The following is an 18,524-nucleotide window of genomic DNA, read 5'->3' as shown; positions in this document are numbered from 1 at the left end:
AAACCTCAAGTTTGAAGACAAGTTTGAAAATCTCTTGATTTCCGATTGCTTTTTACTTTACAGATTTCCCCACATGAACGACTCAAGGCCGAGTTAGAAGCAGACTGAGGCAGAACGAGTATTCCTGTCAGGTCTCAGCATAATCAACATTGCATTCAGACTGTAATGCATGTTATAATCACAATAATCGGATATATCTATATATTCCTCGTCCCAATTAGTGGCCTGAGCCCTGCAGACACTCTGACCTTTTACAAGTGAGAGGGAAAGAAAAATGAGGGCGACAGTGGAGAGGTGTGCATGTGTGGAGGCATTTAGGAATTCATTTGAGAGTGTGTCTACAGGAGGGATGAGGAAGGATTTAAGAAAAACCCAGAGGAGCTCAGGATCGTCACACTTCCTGACAGCGGTCAGTGATAGTGCCTCAAAAATAATAAAGACAATATTGTGATAGGATATCATAAAATGCTGAAAACACTACTTTTCCATGCAGGCGCTGCACTGGTTGGACTCTCCCTTCTAATACATAAATGATAACTGCATACATTGTAGTGTAAACAGCGTTTATTGTGCAGTTTCAAGAGAAAAATTTGATGAGATGCCATGAACAGCATTTCTCCACAGGGGGAAAACTTTGTTGTCAAATTTAGTTTTACAGTTTTGGGAGTATTACTACATAAAAAAGTTGTATCAAGCCATAGATGTTCATTTTCAAAGTTGTAGTCTTCAAACTAACAATCTGAGTGTGAAATTAGAAAGAAGTCAGCTTAGCAGACCTCTTTTTGTAGCCCGATCCCAGCTGCTACGAGCATAACAAACACAAATCTACGACTGAACTGTCGGGCAGCAAGGTGCATTGTGGGTAATATGGGCAAGGGTAAATTATGGGTTCTGCTGCATCGATTTTGGACGAGCATTTCCTAACAAATTTGTGCAAATAAGAGTCAGGTGTGTTTGTGTTACTGGCTGTAGCTTATCTGTTTTCTTTGAGCTCCCTGCATGAGTAACACTGTGCTGATGGCCAAGCACAAAAATAAAAAGGCAAATGAACAATCACGGTGCTGTCCGTAAGACGAGCCCCCAACTGTCAACTGTGAGGTGAACAAGGAAAAAGAAAAAAGCATTATTCTGTATGAACTCCGGTTCTGTTCATTATTTTTATGGACAGAATTTCTAGGCGCAGCCAGGGGCCGGAGGGGGTCCGGTTTGGGGACCGCATGATAGCATCTCTGCTTTTTGCGGATGATGTTGTCATGTTGGCTTCGTCAGGCCGAGTGCGAAACGGCTGGGATGAGAATCAGCACCTCCAAGTCCAAGGCCATGGTTCTCGACCGGAAAAAGGTGGTTTGCCATCTCCGGGTCGGTGGAGAGTCCTTGCCTCAAGTGGAGAAGTTCAAGTATCTCGGGGTCTTGTTCACGAGTGGGGGAAGGATGGAGCGTGAGATCGACAGGCGGATCGGTGCAGCGTCTGCAGTAATGCGGTCACTGTATCGGTCCGTTGTAGTGAAGAGGGAGCTGAGCCAAAAGGCAAAGCTCTCGATTTACCGGTCGATCTACGTTCCTACCCTCACCTATGGTCATGAGCTTTGGGTCATGACCGAAAGAACGAGATCACGGATACAAGCGGCCGAAATGAGTTTCCTCCGCAGGGTGGCCAGACTCACCCTTAGAGATAGGGTGAGGAGTTCGACCATCCGGGAGGGGCTTGGAGTAGAGCCGCTGCTCCTCCACATCGAGAGGAGCCAGCTGAGGTAGCTCGGGCATCTGTTTCGGATGCCTCCTGGACGCCTCCCTGGGGAGGTTTTCCGGGCATGTCCCACCGGAAGGAGGCCCCGGGGAAGACCCAGGACACGCTGGAGGGACTATGTCTCTTGGATGGCCTGGGAACGCCTCGGGGTCCCACCGGATGAGCTGGAGGAGGTGTCTGGGGCCCGGGAAGTTTGGGCATCTCTGCTAAAACTGCTGCCCCCGCGACCCGACCCCGGATAAGCGGTTGAAAATGGATGGATGGATGGATGGATGTATGAACTCCCCCTGCAGCTGCACAGCAAATCTCAAAGCAACAGTATTTGGCACCATTAAGGGTTGCATGTACTTGTCATTATTAGCCATTGTTTGTTATTTATGCACAGACATTCTGTGGGTGTGCAGAGATTAAAGCTTGATATCTAGCCAACAGTGAACCATGTGTGATTATGCACATTTAGTTTGGGAATTGTGTTCAGCTAATCCTCTTTCCTGTTTGACATTTAAAAATAGACACTGAGAGAAAATATGAAACAAGTAATTAAAGATATCAGGAAGTTTACATTTGTTGTGGAACACCGCTACAGATCTGTTTGTACCCTCGATTTTAAAATTCTTTGATTTTGAGAGGAATAATACAAAATTCAAACAGTTGGTACACTCAAATGACTAAACCCTGACCTCAAATGAATTCAAAAAGGAATAAGTTTGACATATGTTAGTTGCCTTACCACCACCCGACGATGAGCCTAGCTTAGCATAAAGACTGGGAGCAGGGGGAAACAGCTAGCTAGCTCACTGCAAAATTCAAAACCACACCTTCAAAGCTCAATAAGAACCGACTTCCTTCATTACACCTCCAGACAAATAGTTCCAGCACACACATCCCAGTAACACCATCTCTGTTTGAACTTTGGAGACAGCCAGACTGGCCGTTTACCCCCATTTCCTGTATTTATGGTAAGCTAATTACCTTCTGACTCTACATCGTTAGTACACAAACATGAGAGTTATCAATCCTCACTCAGAAGTGTCTCTAGCGATGCAGACACTTGGCACAAAACAACGCCTCGGCAAAGTGCATCAGGCAAAACACTTGGTGCCCATGTGGAACTGGGCAACCAAAATTTGAAAATGGTATCAAGTAAACGCCGAGCTCTTCCCATTGTCGTGCTACTGGATGAGGAGGAGAAGAAAAAAAAAGCCCATAAAAAGCATCTGAGATTTTGGATTCACGTCAGCCTGAATAAAGGAAGCGGCACGGTGAATACCACCGACTCCTCTGAGAGTCGTGTCCAGAAGACGAACGCCGGCAGTCGAATAAAATAAATTTGGTTCACCAGTATTTGTTATTGCTCCACATCTTCCAGCATCAAACCAGCAGGGAAGTGATAAAATAGAGCCCACCTGTTTGATTTGACTGGCTCCAGTGAATGCCAGGTGAGCCACGCCATGGGAAGACAGTGATTTTGGCAAAATGTTTCTAGCAACGTGTCTGTAATCCGCTAGTAATTCTCCACAAGAAAGCAGATAATCAATATTCCCTTAAATGTAAAATATCCCTTTATTTCATTGCCCACCAACTCTACATTTAGATAAATTACATTACAGACATTTGCTTTTAAAGCTAAAGACTCCACTGTTGCAAATATGGTTTGTGTTGTGTCTGTATCTCAAGTAAATATGTGTGAGAGTGTGTGTGTAATGATGAGAGCACTGTTGTTCATCCACATCCCAAAGACTTGGAAAGCAGCTACAAAAAGAAAAATATCTGACTGAGTTTTTAGTTCTTCTTCTATTATTTAGCAGTGTTCTATGGGCGCCAAGCCTCCTGTTTTGTTACAATGGGAAAATCGGCCGCACGCTCGTATGAGATGGGAAATATGCACGGAGCCGCTGTTGCATTTGATGCGAAATACGCGGGTTAAGTCTCGCTGCTAAATTTAACATCTGAAGCTCGTCATATCATAAACTGTGCACCCACATCCTCACACCTCCGAGAGGAAGAGAGACATCAGTGCTTCCTGTGGATCCCTTTTACTTCCAGCGAGTCTACCGCAGAGATTAGCGCACATGGAAAACTCTGAATTATGCAAATGCATCTTATTTAGTCCACAGTTCATTACTTGAAAATAGCATCTCTCTCTCTCTCCTTGCACTCATTCGGTCTTTCCATCTCTCCTCCCCAACACTGTGCTTGCTGATGTCAACAATAAGCGATTTAAAGGCTGAGACGTTGTGAATTTATGAATTGCCCGTGTTTGGAACGACTGTAGGCATTTCATTTAAGGATCTAATCGAGCCGTTTCATTGCATAATACCAGCAGGCTAAAGAGTGCACACCTTTCTCCCAGTGCTCAGCGGAGGTTATTAAAGTCTGTGGTTGTTAGCTGTGAGTGGTGATGTGTTAGAGCGTGTGTGGCAGATGTGACTATGACCATGACTCCCTGGGGTGCCCCGTTCCTTCCAGCAACACATACTGTCAGCCAACAACACAACAGCTGAACGCAGGGAATCAACCACCAAGTGGAGGGAAATAAGGAGTGTATTTACAGCAGTAGGACTCTTAAGGGATCCTGAAGTTCGATTTTACTCAGAAAACGTGTTAACGTTCAAAATTTAGCAACAAGAAACCATTTTACAAAACCCGGACCCTGAACACGGCCTCATGTTTCTTAGCCACAGCAACCGTAGAATAAGACGACCCACAGACTCAAATGCACAACACTAACATGGGATCACAACAACAAGAACAAAGTCGCCAGGCGCTCTTGCTTGTGATTCTTTTCTTTGAAAGGAACCAAAATAGAACTGCTACTGTAATCTTGGGACTCCTGCACAGCCGAGCACGGTTGTGAGGGAGGGACTTCACAGCAGTTCGCCTGAGGATCTCCGAGATAAAATCTAGGATGGAAAACAGCAGCAGCTGGAAGGCCCTCCCATGAGACAAAAGGAACTTCCCCTCCTGGATATAAGGCCTACAAAAGTCATTAAGATGCAGCTTTAACTGCTGATTTATGAATGCACAGAGTCTCTGGTAGACTGGCATGTTGGTCGGCTCAAGTGTGAAGGCTGTACATGCTCCATGTAAACAGAGTCTCATCCTAAATACTAACATTTTAGCAGGTTTTGGATCATTTACAGCCAAAGATTACTTACTACACGGTAATAAATCAGAATCAGAATTACTTTAATAATCCCCAGGGGGAAATTGCTTTTTGTTACACACAGCGCCAAAAGAATAAGAATAATAGGCATAGGCAAGCTATGAATGAAGCAAGTGTCCTTATTACAATTTTACAGTTTATTAAGCAGCTACTTTGATATATAATGCTTTTTTTTTTAGAAGCTTGTGTTTAAATGTTACACAGAAAGTCTGAAAAAAAACTGACTGGAGCAGAGCTGCAGCTAGCACGCCCGGCTTCAGTACAACAGAGCTGTAACCACTGAACCATAACCAAATCTGATTGCAGCTCAGTCTGCAGCCAGCCAACAGTGAGTTAATTACAGTGAAGATGTTTTGTGCTGTGAAAAAAAGTTTGTAGCTTTTAGGCAGACAAAGACAATATTCCCAAAGCGCCAAGCAATGACAGCATTGGATCAATTCATAAATCTGAATCCATCAAATCTATTTCGCAATAATTCTAATTTTAAGCGCTACCTGTTGATATTTTCATTTTAAAAGTGATCACGTAACATGTAAAGTGGCTTGAAATATTAAATCAAATATTCATGTTTGTTATTAAAAGAAACATTTTAAAAAACACATTTTGGCTAAAACTAAAAATGTGACTTATTGACCACTTATTTTCCCAATTAGTTGATGAAAAGTTAATATTGTTTCATTACTACAAATCGCTACTGTAAATACTATGAGCAAATAAGGCAATTTAGATAAACGGAGCTCACTGCAATACAATTTTATAGATTTGCTTCAAGTCAGCGTGGAGTCGCTACATGAAAAGATCTCACCATCTTAACTTCAATGAGTGTGGAGCAGCTCATCTAAAAAAGGACACAAGGTCAGTTACCTTTAGATCCCACTGTCAAAAGACTTTAATAATGAATGAAGGGATGCGCTGTGCATCAGAAACTGGAGTCTGCAGAGGCGGCGCACATTTTCCTGCTGCTGATGGCTGCAGAAAAGGAACTTTGTTCACTCGACAAGCAGTTTTAAATGACAGCATTAATGAGAAAGTCAATTTCCTGTCGGGTTCTCTTTCCTTTCTGCAAGTGCTGAGTATGTGGCTCAGCTATTTATCATTGCATTATCATTTCCCCCCCCCTCTCTCTGCCTTGGCATTTGTGCGACCCGACAGTATTTTGGCCTTCACCACCAATGCCAGCCACATTGAACCAAATGCATGATTGTGAATGTGATTAAAACATTAACACTCCACTAAAATTCTAATTTTGACTTCTACATTATGCATTTAAATGAGTAAAAAAAAGTTTGGTTGTTCAGCTAATATAATATTTGGTAAGGTAGCAAACACCTAGACCAGAGGTGCCCAATACGTCGATTGCGGAGGTAGTGCCGGTAGATCGCCTGACGTTAAAAAAAATAAGTTAAAAAAGTCGCGTTTGCGACTTGATTGACGTACAGGGCGGCCTACGGGTCCCGGGAAGGGACATGCGCGGTCAAACGCACTAGCTACTAGCTAGCCCTCCAATTTATATCTACTAAAGAAGGGATACTCTGGGATGGGGAACAGGATAGGAAGGGATATTTGACTCCATTCAGTGCAAGTCATCAGAGGAAGGTAGTGACCATAAATGTATTGAATGTTCCAGTTACTCTTGTCACTTGTGTGCAGTATTGATGGTTCCATCACTGTTTGTCACCTATGTGCATTACTGCTGTCAATTTGTATGTGTAATACCAAGGATTACATTAGCTGCAGTTATGCCAACATGTATTGTAAATATAAAGTATACTCAGTATATATAGAAGTTAATATATGTTTAGCATTTTTAATGTAGGTAGATCATTTTGACCTGGTCATTTTAAAAGTAGCTCGCGAGCCGAAAAAGTGTGGGCACCCCTGACCTAGACGCACCATACATCTGTAGACACTGTTCACCATCTTCAAGTACCAAATATAGTTCCCAACCAGCCACCATCTGTGGGAACAATAGTCTCCTCCTACTTCAGTTCCTCCTGTATGAATGTTAAAGCGCTTTGAGTATGAAGTGACAGAACATTTACTGGAACAGTTTCAGCTCTTTCATCAGAACAAATCACAAAATAGAAGATACACTCGGCTCCAACCAGATATTTCTTCCCTTGTGTCGACCCAAAATATATCAAGTCTCCTACAGCTAGCTGGGTTGTAACTCCTAAAAATACAGGGAGGGACAGGGACAGCATGCCATCAACCAAATGATACCACGTGTAACTGGTGACAACGTCCTCTTCAGCTAGTTTCAGTTGTGACATCCTCCAAAAATGCCAAAACCGAGAGAAATAATTTAGAAATAATAATAATTTAACGTTACACACAAGCCCACAGGAAGTGCACCTGGCTCTGAAGCCAATGTGACATAGACTGTAAACTACAATGACAAGAGCAGCAGTCATGTGATGCCACTGGGTCCAAAAAGACTTTTACAGACTTACATGAGCCACTGAGTAACTTTCCAGTTCTTTCCACATCCACGGTTACACCACAAAGACTCATCATATGACTCGTGAGAACAATTAGCTTAATGCAAAGCTAATGTAGTCACCAACACATGAATCTACAACAGTGCATGCAACCTTGTCACAGAAGCACTGTGGTGGTAATTAGAGGCCATTTTGTCCCTCAAAGCACAAAAAAAACAAATGTACAGACGTATTTTAATGAAGCTGACCAGCATGACAGGTCTGTCTACCACCAGGAGTTCAGGCAAAAGAGGAAGCTCAGTAATGATGGAAAGAGAAACTAACATGGCAGTAATAAAGACAACTGGTTAAATGGGGTAAACATCAAGTCTTCATACAATATAATCACCAGGGAGAAGGTAACCAGGGAATAACACCAGCTTGGAACAATTTGGGGGAATTAATTTAAGTAACAATCAACAACACGTATTGTTCCTACTGAAGCAAAAGTAGCTGGCTGCTATTCAAACAAACCAGATACTCAAATGAGCTCTGATGCAGACACGTCAAATCCACTGCAGGAAAACTCCTTAGTTTGGGAGAAACTCAACAATCAAGAATAAAATAATTGGTTTTTCTGTCCCCTATGTCCACCGTAATCAATTCTTTTTCCTGTTCAGTTGTTAAGAAATGTTAACAGCATAGATTTTTGGCGTTTTTTTTTGGCGTACTGTCACTGAGGGAATAGCTCAGAGCGATAATGTCGACATATTGAAGATGAACACTTGAGTTGATGAGTTGATGAGTTGATGAGTTCACACTCTGAAACAAGTCAGTTTCCCTCGACAGAATCTGCGGCAGCGATATAAAAACCTCCATAATTCAGGTGGAAGTGCTCATATATTCATGTCGATGTGAACATGTGCTTTTATTGTCTTTAGGCGAGTAATAGAAGACGGAGGCTCGTGTGTTTTGCACCAGCGTTTAGAGAATAAATAAAGGAGGATGAAGTTATGGAGGACAGACTGACAGATAATTGTATATTTTAATGGCTTAAAATCAAAATGCTTGTGATGCTCCCAGCAGTTTGATGGTTATCTTTACCCCACTCGTGTCTTTAAATTATATTTCCTCATATTGTAAAGGGAATCGAGGTGAATCTTTAATTACAGTCTAGCAGATGATGGGAATTTCAATCACAGAGTGTCTTGATTCAAAGAAAACAAGGCAGCTGAGCCCTTGAACTGCCTCCAGGCTTTGAGGGACAAACGCAGCACATACAGTGCACACGGGAGCCTTTACCGACGATCAGCACAGAGCGTCACAATTAATCTGACTTCAGATTCATCAAGAGTTATCAGCCGGTGTTTCAACGGGTGCGAGCCGTGGCTCGTCAGCTGAAATCAAATGGAGGAAACTGAGGAACAAGGTTTGTGTATTACACATATGTAAATGAGTCTCGCAGCAGCACAGGTGACAGCCGTCACTTTTGTTCTTCTAGAGGTAGAGTACTGAAGAACGGCACCAAATAATGGAGTGTAGCTAGTTAGCACAGTTTACAGTCTAGAGGCCATGTCTTTGGGGTTCCTCCGATTGAGCTTCACTACTTTTCTACTCTGCTGCGACTTTATTTTTCAGCCGGAGAAGCAAAACATCAAAAGGGATTCTTCACAATGTCACAACAGAGTTGTGAGGTGGGAGGAACTATTTCAGGCACCCCTCGTTCTGGAAGTGAGACGCTCATTCAGTTTTCCCCACACGCAGCGTTACGTGACTCACAGTCGCACAGAAGACTCTACAGCTTGGATCAGGCTGAGATTCCTCCAACTTAATCATCAGTCCAAATGATTGAAAACTGACAATATAGCTGGTTCTTTGATCAAAAGGTGCGATAAGCTTCTGTGCATAAAATATTCAAGGCGAGAAAACTAGAGGAAAAAAATACATTCTGCTGTTTAAATTAAGTCAGTTTACTGCTGAACTTGTTGACAAACCACAGCAACATAATTCATCCAAAGCTCAAAAGTTGCTAGACAATACTGTCTCCTGTATATGCACCTTTAGGAAGAAGAAGCAGCATAGAGGTTTAGCTATTCAAAAAGGAGTGTTCTTGAACGTTTCTGTGACTAAACAAAGGAGCAGCAGCCTAAAAAAAACCTGACAGTTTGAAGTTCTTACTCTGATCACAAAGGAGCTGTGAGTATTAGAGTTTGACAAGATCTGTTTTCTGATCACGGACTGTATTTATCCTGACCGAATGTCTTTTCCTCCATGCTACATGGACATGAGCACAATAAATCCACTAAGTTCTCACAGCTGGAAGGACTAACTGGTGGGCTGAGAGACAAAAGTGAGTGACAGCTTATTTGCTTATATCCTTTAAGCTAAATCCGAAGAGAATCAAGCACTCACGGTGCTCCTGTTTTCTCCCACAGCCTAAAGACATGAATGCTGTGTAAGTTGGTGGCTGAGTGTAAATTTACCATTTGAATTTTATGTGATCCAGGTGTCGAACCACCTCATACGTCAACGAGCACTTCTTTGCCCATTCAGTAACTGGAAGTCACGTCTTCTTACGTCATGTCGACTTAAATTGGGAGATTACTTCTTGATGAAACGTAAGCTGACGTTTACAGAGATTGTTCAGAAGCCTGTGCAGCCTATGGTTATCTTTAACACCCGTCTCTACATGGACACCAAGAGCTGTTTACAGTGGTAAGGTTGATGGGCCGATGGTTGGCTCCTATGTCGGCATGTCGAAGTGTCCTTGGGCAAGACACTGAAGCCCAACTTGTGAATGTGTGAAAGAAAAGTCTCCTTGGATTCCTCCTGAATGAATGAAGTGTGAACGTAATGTCAAAGAGCTTTGAGTAGTCAAACTGACTAGAAAAGGTGCGACACATTTCCCATCTATGTTCTGAGAACCATAGTCTTAGCTTCACAGCGACCTTACCACTGCAACAAAGTACAAGTCAAACCAATCAGTCTATCTATATTGAGCCCATTCATAACAACATTATCACAAGCCACCTGTAAAGGAGTCAAACAAAGTTCTTGTCCGATTGTCTAAAGCACCTGAAACTCCCTTCGCCAACACCCGTTGATCGGAAAAGGCTGTGTCGAACAATACAACTTCTCTCTCAAGCTCTTTTCCCCCCCACAAAACTGAGAGCAACACCATGAAGGCTTCATGGAAAGATGGCGTGCGTCGTTCCCCCCCACCTCACCCCCTTTTTCTAATCACAGACAGACCTCCACCTCAGGTAACACTTTTGCCCTCAGACACCGCTGGAAACAAGTCTAACGAAACGAGTTTGTTTCAGCCGAGGTGCCGTGACTGAAATTAACCATGTAACGTTAATTTAGGATTAGACTACACGGGTTGTGTTCAAATTAATTTGAGCGAAACACACGTCCTCATTCATTTAAAGTTGACAGCCGACGACGGCAGCAAGAAAAGGAGGCTGAGGAGGCGGATGATTGACACTTCTCATCTAGGTTGATGTAGGCTACTTCGTTAGACGGGCTCGTCCTGTATTTAAGTGAGAAAAACGGCACACGCCATCGTTTCCCTCTGCGCTCGCCCATCTGTCGTGTGTTAAAGACATTGTTCCTGTTACATGCACAGAAGTCATACATCTACTGTATGTGCTGTATATCTGTTACCTTCAATTAATCTGTTTTCATCCTCTGTTAAGAGTCCCCAGTGTGCCTACGCTTTAATATTGCTAAGAGGGAAACATTAGATGTTATAATACCTGCATATGATGTTACACATGCAGAGTTATTGATAGACAAGCCTGCAGCATTCAGACACTCGGTTGACTTGTCAGCTGATTCATGCCGGTGTGCCAGCATCCTCAGACATCTTGTGCAGCAAAAAAGGTCAAGCATGTTTATATTTCACTTCCCACAACTCGGAGCTGGAGAGCCTCTCCACGCAGAAACTGTGAAGCGCGTCGAGACAGACGCGTAATCACAGCGGCTGCTGCGCTGGCTTCACCCGCCGCTATGAATTCTTAATAGCCTTTTAATTTCCTCTCGGCCATTTCCTCATGAAGGCTGTTTTCTAGTGCACTGAACAAATGAGTCAAAATCCAAGTCCACCCCGAGCCCAAAATAGTTCAAGACAGCTTCCCACTGTGTCTCCCCTCCCTCCCTCCCTCCCTCCTCCTCCATCCCTGCTGCATCCCACATTCAGTCTGAAAGTTTGATGCCGCCTGTCATTCATAATTCAAACCTGATGCGCATTGTGTCCTCATTCCCCCACTTCCTCTGCCCCCCTCAAGATTTTCTCCCCTTTCTGCCACCTTCCACATCTTGATCAGTATATCATGGTCACTGCTGCAATGTTTATGTGATAAGAAAGGCTTAGTCACCATTGGTGTTACTAATATGCAATTTAATAAATAATTCTAATGGAAAGCGCTGGTGCAGAACAGGAACAGCATCATACTGGCTGTTATAGAGGGTGAGGAAGAACATTTAGGGAAAAAATGGGGGGAATTTAAGAAGCCAGTTTCCTGAAACATAACTACACTCCGATGTAGAAGTGCCCCAATGCTCATGTGCTTACAGGATGCTACTGAATCAAAAGGCTTCTTGAACACTGCAGCAGCTGTGACATTTCTCTTATTGCACTTTAACAAGTCAGTTTGACTTTCTTTGGATAATAAGAATAAATAAGCAGGAATTATACCGTCTAGCTAAGTAAATGACATAATTTAATAAAACTAGTAAAAGTAACCTTGCACAAATGAGCCTGCTTGAAATGTGATGTGATTTGTTCTGCATATTCATAATGCTGCATTGCAGAAATACGACAAAAATACACACAGTGGAATGGCACTTCAAGTTCTGTGGGTGGGGGGGAACTATCTGCAAATTAAATATTGCACAAAACACAGATGGGCTGAAGATCAAAAATATCATTGTACCATTTGATTTGAGACCAACCTCAGTCACAAGGAACCTGAAGTCACACTCGGCTGTGTAGCCGTCATCACAGGTTATGTGAAGATCGATGTGGAGCCCTACACCGAGCCAGCTGTCGCTGCAGTCTGAGCCTGGGAAGCTGCGTTCAGCATCGTCACTTAGGATCTTACACGGAAACTATACAGTCATGCAAACTGCATTAGGAGCCGCTAGGAAATGGAGATTATTTCCTGTGGGGCTGAGCAGAAAACATTTGTGTTGAGCCGTTAATACTCTGAAGTGTTAACTTGGAGTTACACTGGTGAATTATTCCTATAACGGCAAAAAAGGAGGGCTTGATAGAGGGCTGCATTTTTAGATTGTCATTCCAGCTATTTTCATTGCTCTAAGCAAACACAATCCGTTCCAGTGTGTTTCAGGAGGGCACCAATACAATAATACCTCTATATTCTGATCTGGCTCAGACACACTGGCAATAACTCCTTTTGCTGAAGCAATATTGTGGATGCCAAGAGCGGAGATTCCCAGATACCCACTCCTGCACCAGAGTCTGGGCAATAACACAAGAGAGACTAAACAGTTGGACAAAAGTTGTGTGCAAGACGACGATGAACATCTGTAACAAGTGGCCACTAACAGAACAGGGAGCTGTGTGACTGGATCCCAAACTTGTGACTGGATCCCGACTCTCAGCACTGGTGGCCATCTCCTGTCCTCCCTGTTCATGCATTACTACATGGTCACCCAACGCTCCAACACTGTCATTGGCCTGATCACAGACGGCCTACAGAGAGGAGGGGAAGGCCCGACGTCTTGGTGCCAAGATAACCGCCTCCATCTAAGCATCAAACTAAAAAAGGAGCCATGGGACCATGATGGCTTCAGGTTCCTCAGGGCTCATATCAGTGAGGACCCGTCCTGATCTAAACTAACACAGAGCAGCGAGACAACAGGTCTCAACCTGGACTCCAGGATACTCTGCACCTTCTCATAAAAGTCCTCCTGATGGGCTGCATCACCGCCTGGTGTGGCGGCTGCACCGCCCTCAACAGCAAGGCATCACAGAAGGGCGGCAAAAAAGAAAATGCACAGCACATCACCAGGACCGAGCTGCCATCCATGGACGACCACCCATCCGATCCCAATAAGCACCACAGCATCCAGTCCTGCACCACCAGGCTCAGGGGCAGCTTCACCCTATAGACCATGGATCCACTAGGACACTTTACTGACACATTTGACTTTTGTTTACATCTCTATACATATATTTATTACCATTGTTTGTACCTACAGTTTACGTAATGTGTTTATTTCACCGACTTATCTACGTCCACAAACAGCCTTCTTACCACAGTATTACCTTCTATTCTACTTTGTATTCTGTTTTGTTTTTCATACATTATATTGTATTCCGGCGTTTTAAATTCTCCACTTTGTCTTCCATCTTAGATTCTTTTTTACTTTTACTGGTGTGTTTCTCTTCATCATACACACAGTTTGAGCATCGTTGGAACGAGCCTGAAATTCAAGACCGTCATTGCCAATTGCTTCGCTGTGACTGATAAAGAAGTTAAGTACCACTGACAGCTGCAGGCTACATGCATCCAAAAAACAATCTCTACCTCCAATAAAGACGCGTTCAACCATTCAAGTGTTGACGTCCTTGTTTCATTGTCTAAATGAAGAAGTTCTTTTCTTCCAGGAGGTCTTGACTGATGAGACGCTGCTTGCTTGATCATTTGAAAAGTGTAATGTCTAAATTGTGTTCATTGATTCATTGCTTGGATGCTAAACAAGGAATACACCTTTGTTGCTAGCAGCTAGCTAACCAGCCAGTCAGCACCCTTACGATAAAGTGAAATCTGGTGATACTGATTTATTGTAAAAACTCTAAAACTTGAGTTAACTTACTTATTCCCCAAGTTTATTTCTTAATTTTTCTATTTAACTAACAATATATTGTTGATACCAGTCCGAGTAGTTGTCAGGATATGACGTTTTTCCATAAAGAGTTTGTTCGGCTTTAGGGCTTAAATGTCAAATAACTCACATTTCCAGTGCCTAAGAATGAATATCCGATCAATTCATCCAACTTTAAAAAAAAACTTGAGCAGCAGGACACTTCAAATAAATGCGTCCTTTGTAGAGGTTCCTGAGGTACAGCGCTGTATATCGAAGTGTGAATGGGCTCTGGCTCAGTCATCCTGTTCTCCATAAAGCCTCCAGACAAGGATTCAATACTGGAACCAGTGACTGTAAACACAGGGTGGTGAGTTTCGATAGAGATCAGCGCAACCAGTGTGAAAAAATCATTTAGTGCAGCACAAACATGCACTGAGAAAGACAAATGTACACACACACACACACACACACACACAGTATAGAGACACATGCACACATACAGCTGAGTCACATTATGACCAAAATAGACCAAGAGCAGAGACGGTGTTCAAAGCAGAGACAGACGGAGAGGAGAAAGAGAGAGGAGAGAGAGAGGGGGGGGTGGGGGGGGTACAGGGGAATGAGTGAACGCAAAATGCAAAGTGGTTGCAATTTACTTGAAAGAAAAAGATAAAAAGGAAGATAAAGAAACAAAAAGGAGTATAAGAGGAACAGCCACTAAAATATGTAACGGAATAAAAACATAGCGGCAAGGGGGATGAAAAGCGCTGGGAGTGCTGGTGAGAAACAGAAAGCAGATAGAGAGGACGGTCACACTCGATGAGGCGTGTAAGAGCAAAGAAAAATGTGTTTGCATGGGAATTAAACCAACGCTCGCCGCCGGCCGGCCAGACTAAATGAAAGCGTTTCTCTCCGGCGCACATTTTCCATCAGTCCCACTAAGGGGAACAGCAGGCCCAGTTGGCACAGGTGCCCCTGAGGTTAACTGTCCAATCAGTCGCTCCACTACCCGTCTCCACGGAGACAGCCCCAATGACATCATTGCGGTGCGAAGGCTGGTGGAGTAACACAAAACCGATAACCACGTCACTCGTGCCGTGACCCCGCGGCCACGTACAAGACTGTTAGTATTATGTCGCATGTTTCACTTCAATCTGCACCATTTAATCTTCTAATCCTCTTAGTCCAGATTTCACTTTCTTTGTCTCCCCCCTCCTCCCCCCTGTGACGTCTGATGGTTAATAGCTGCTGGAGAATAAGCAGAAACGCATCCATTGGCATTTAGGGTCACGGTGCAATGCAACTTCACGAGTTCGTTTTTTCCATGAGAAGTTATCGGACTCATTCAGTCTTTGCTGCACTGAACTTGGTGCTTTCCTTGTAGGGAGCGACGAGGTCAGAGCTGAGCCCACAGATATTAACATGATAACGCATAAAGCTGGCTGGAATATGTACCATGTCAATTGAAGGCTGCAGTCGGATCAAATAAAGGTGACGGCTACTACTGAAAGGAGACACCGTTTCTAAATGATCTCCGCTAATAAGCAGCAGATTTATCAGTCTGGTTTCAGCTGCAGACCTCAGTATTTTCCACAGGAGCTAAAATGAGAGTGAACATTCGTCAGGTTTCCAGAAACAACACTAATGTAGCTCCATATCTGCTTGGTGTGTAAATACACTGTGTTATGAGTAAGACATTTCATCTTAAAAAGCTGATAATGTCAGTGTTGTGTTTACAAGTTATTAACACTGCTGGCTAAGTGGTTTAAATATATATATATATATATATATATATATATATATATCTGTTATTGCAAATTCATATAATTTAGTTGAACGTTTAGCAGCCAGGAAATTACAGCGGTCTTCCCTGAAATTAATCAGTGGTTTGCTGTTTGTCAGTAATATCAAATACCCGTTAGTGTAATAAATGCTGAATAATGTTTTAAAATGCAGCTGTAAAAGCTGCTAAACTTCCACCTTCTCCTCTCTTTCTACCAAAGCATCTTTCAGAGACAGCTTTAACAGGGTGCCCCTCGTGGGACTGACCGTCCTCATCTGTACACACCCATCAACCTTCACTCCCTGACCCCATGACCTACAGCTAACTCCACTCTTATTAACCCAGCCTCCTGTCCGTGTGAGCCGTCACTTTTCCCTTTCAGCACCACTGGTGTCAACCATCACCATCGACTCCTGTGCTGATGTCCCACACTAACCTGCACTAACAGGATGACCTTTGCCTCGCTACAGTAAGGCCTGATCCATGTTCTAATTAATGCCCAGAGGCCCCAGTCTGAGGGGACTCGGCACCAGCAGGCCCAACTGTGTTAATGTACCACTGATACCGGCTTACAACAGAGATATACTGGGCGAGATTGTCCTTGATAATGTTTCTGTGAGGAGAAATAACGAAGTTTTTCTGTTGGCTTTCAATGGACAAAAAGGAAACTGAGGATTTAGTGAGGAGACTTCATCATCCATGTTGGAAAAACTGGCCAAAATTATGTCCTTAATAAGTCACTATTCTAAAGATCTACAAAAACGAGGTTGCACAATGAAAAGCTGTAGTTGTAGACCCAGTGCACGATAAGTGAAAACTGTTTTTTTAATGGTGGTGAACAGAGGGTGAATTAAAGAGCTCTTACAGCCTGAGGAAAGAAGCTACTCTGTAGTCTGGCGGCAAAGCACAAACAGGATCTCCAGCCAGACGGCAGCGGCGTGAACTGATTCATTATAAAATAGGAGTTACGGCAAAACCACAAAGCAAATTGCTTTTGGCACATATAGCAGGTAATTATCAATATATCATCTCCATGTGCACCCAAACACATCCAATTCTACAAATACAAGCCATGTCCCACCCAGACTTTAAGTTATAATCCATACAAGCTTTTGAAAATGGGATCTAATTTCATCAATAGTATTTATTCAAGTATTTCCTGTCTGTAATCACCTCTCCATAAAAGTACTTTGATCAATAGTGGCGGCGTCCAACATTCGCACAATGGTTTCAAATCACTTACCTCCACACAAGGGATTTACAGGACACAGTGAATGGATGTAATCCAGCATTAGCATTTGTAATTTTATCTAACTGATGCGAGTGTTTACGGTTCATCCTCCTTCAGCTGCATCACGTTACTGCTCATGCAATCCAACACAATAAGAGGGTGAAACTGACAAAGTAGCTTCTCAAGAAGTGATGACTTGCTGATACCAGCGACCACATGTGACGCCAAATCAACCGGGACATTTTCACAGCTGATTGTGTTACAACAGGCCAAATGTTGGCCTTCAGCATTAAAAAGAGGTAGAAGTGAGTCAAATTTGATTCAAAACATGCATAACGATCAAACATTCACTCCGTAATTTGAATTAAACTTCGAAAGAGTGCAAGTTCAGCTGGCTGAGCGTTGCGCTCCAGTAGGCGGCGGTTCTAAAATGAACCGTCCTGTTGTTCTCCGTAAACTAGGCTATAGTTGTAATCTGTCGAGACAGAATGGAGGAGAGCAGCGTGCATTTCAGACTCGACACCATAAATGGAACAATCTTGGATAAAAGTTGTAATTTTAGTTTTTTTTAACTCAGCTATGACGTTTATTATTATCATTATTCGCATCTGATGTTTTTGTGACAGCCTTGCGTGCTCAAAATGTCTGGTTTGACCCACCATCAAAAGGACGTGTGCATGCTACACCAGCCTGTCCTGCTCCGAGTCCATCTGTTTATTTGATAACGCCAGCCTGAGTTTTAATCTGCAACTGGGTTGAGGTCATAGGTCACACACACAAGGCTGGAGATAATACTAATGCCTGACTGGTTTAATTGGAACAGGAGGGATATGCTGGGTGGGTTTTTACTTTTTCTTCAAATCCCCAGAGTTGGAGGGTACAGTGTCTTCATCCCTGCAGCTGTGCACTTTACAATTCATACGGTGAATATATTCAGCGTGGAGCAAGATGAAAATCTTCATTTGAGTTCAAGAATATGATTGATGTTCACATTATTTATAACACTTGACACCCCCTTTTACCTCCACTTCTGTAGAACTGAAATTGACTCGCACCGACAGGCAGGCTTTCATTATTTATTTCATTTTAACAGTCTCACCGTGCGGTCATATTGAGTGATGCGCCTTCCTGCAGTGAAGGGAGAGAGAGAGAGGGAGAGAGGGAGAGGGAGAGAGAGAGAGAGAGAGAGAGAGAGAGAGAAGCCCACAGCTCATCTCTCATCTGAAGTTTTCCGAGAACACAGCAGCGTGCTGCTCTGTCCCACGGAGGTGTTACACTTGACATGAGACATAACAACATTCAATAAGAACAAACAAAAAAAAACAAGAGACACGGAGAGC

Source organism: Pempheris klunzingeri, chromosome 11 (genome assembly GCF_042242105.1).
Source record: "Pempheris klunzingeri isolate RE-2024b chromosome 11, fPemKlu1.hap1, whole genome shotgun sequence".
In the NCBI taxonomy this organism is placed as follows: Eukaryota; Metazoa; Chordata; class Actinopteri; order Acropomatiformes; family Pempheridae; genus Pempheris; species Pempheris klunzingeri.
Note: the sequence above shows the minus strand (reverse complement) of the source record.